The sequence below is a fragment of the Nannospalax galili genome, unplaced genomic scaffold, assembly GCF_000622305.1.
Source record: "Nannospalax galili isolate Female #2095 unplaced genomic scaffold, S.galili_v1.0 scaffold11, whole genome shotgun sequence".
Classification (NCBI taxonomy): domain Eukaryota; kingdom Metazoa; phylum Chordata; class Mammalia; order Rodentia; family Spalacidae; genus Nannospalax; species Nannospalax galili.
Window position 1 is genome coordinate 5,698,178 of NW_008330735.1, and position 2,082 is coordinate 5,700,259.

The window sequence follows — 2,082 nt, forward strand, 5'->3', positions numbered from 1 at the left end:
TGTAGAAATTGGTTCTATTTCTCTCTCTCTCTCTCTCTCTCTCTCTCTCTCTCTCTCTCTCTCTCTCTCTCCTATTCTTCAGTTTAACTGTAATCAAAGATTTTATTTGGGTTGTAATTTTATTTGGATTCTAAATCCAGTAGGCCAATTTCTTCCTTTTTTTTCTTTAGTAACATGGTCCTTTATTTTTCTCTCACTCAACTCCCTTCAGAAAAGAAGAATCTGTTCAATTTATTAGCATAAATACCTAGACAAAATGAGATATAAATCATTCACTTGTATTAAGCCATAAAGTATTCCAATGAAGTCAGCCCCTTACCAGAGTGTTGGTGTAATGTTCATATAATACACTGAGTATCCTCCCTCTCGCTCAAATTGAGTGCATGCTTTAAGAATATTCAAATGTTAGATTGGGAATGAGGAAGGGGGTCATGGGGCAGGGGGATATTCTTCAGGGCCGCCTGCTAACATTGTTTTCTTCCAGGCCTCCAGTCTGTGACAGGAAGGGGAAATCTCAACACTTTACATTTGAGTCTTCAGTATAGTCTTTTTTAAAAGAAAGATATACAATATGTCTTAGATGGGGAGAGAGAGAGAGAGAGAGAGAGAGAGGGAGAGAGAGAGAGAGATCAGTGTTTCCTAAGGTCACTTAGCTTTTCAAGTTAGAAAAGGCCCTGTCTCTTTGTGCAGATAACAGATTAGTCCATAGTGAAGAACCACCTGGGCCTCTGTCTGTGAACCCTGGATGCGCAGCTGGTTGGCAGGAGAAGGATGTGTATTTGCTGGAGGTGGTTGGGGAGTAGAGGGCTGGGGGAGTAAGGACTAGGGATTGATAGAATTCCTGGCAAGGATTTACCAAGACAAAAATCAGAAAAATGGGCAGATGAGATGGCTTAGTGTTTAAAGATGCTTGCAAGTAAGACTGACAACCTGAGTTTGAACTCCAGGACCCACATGGTGCCACCCCCCTACTCCCCACCCCATGCACACATGTTTTTAAAAATATCAGATAAAGTGTTTGAGGAGCAAGCACTCTGGAGACTCATAATCATGACTTGCTACAGATCTTAGAAAATCAGGATATTCTTTATCTTTCAGAAATGAGTGCCCTCAAGATTTTTCAAATCAAGTTGTCACCCTCCAAAAGAGAACTTTCTTGTTTCCAATGAGTGTATTCTCATCTTTCTGTGCCACTCATTCATGCACCACATACTGACTATCCACTGTAGCAGAAACTTGGTATTCAGTCCTGACTGGGTAGCTCTGCTTTGCTCTCAGTGAGCCTCCTCTCCAAGAGGAATGACGGGCAGCCTGTCTGGAAACAGATACTTCCAGATATGAAGGAAAAAAGATTTCCACAGATCTAGACAGTGATGAAAGGGGTTTGGGTGGGGCGCATCATAGAGCTCTCATTTCTTACTTACAGGACCCTGTTTTATTTGGTTTTTTTATTTTGTTATTTTTATTTTATGTGTATGAGTGTATTGCCTGTGTGTAAGTGAGTGCACCCATGTCTTGCAATGCCATGGAGGTCGGAAGAGGGCTTTGGATTCCCCTTGAACTGGAGTTCCATGTGGGTGCTGGGAATCAAACCCCAGTCCTCTGCAAGAGCAATCAGTGCTCTTAACTGCTGAGCCATCTCTTCAGCCCCTGTTGTTTGTTTTTGAGACTTTTTTTTTTCTGGCATGTGTTTTCTTTTTCTTTTTTTCTTTTTTTCCTTTTTTTAACACAGTTTTATTAAAGGTGCCTTAGCAAACAAGGCTGTTGCATACAGGTGTCCCCACTCGATTACTGTGGTATTTATTTATTTATTTTTAATTATTTATTTAATAACCACATACTTAGAAGAAGAATTTCATTACAACAGCATTGACATATTCAATAACAATTTCCAGAGCTAAAATTGGGTGTAAATAAAATTGGCTGTAAATTTCTGGGTTTACAGTTGAATTAATACAGTTATAAAATATTGTACTCAGTATAAACCCTATAAGACATAAAATTAAATGAGGGTTTAAACTTTAAAAAAGATCTCCATTTCATTATTAAAATACACAGTTTCATACAGAAAAATTCATTTTC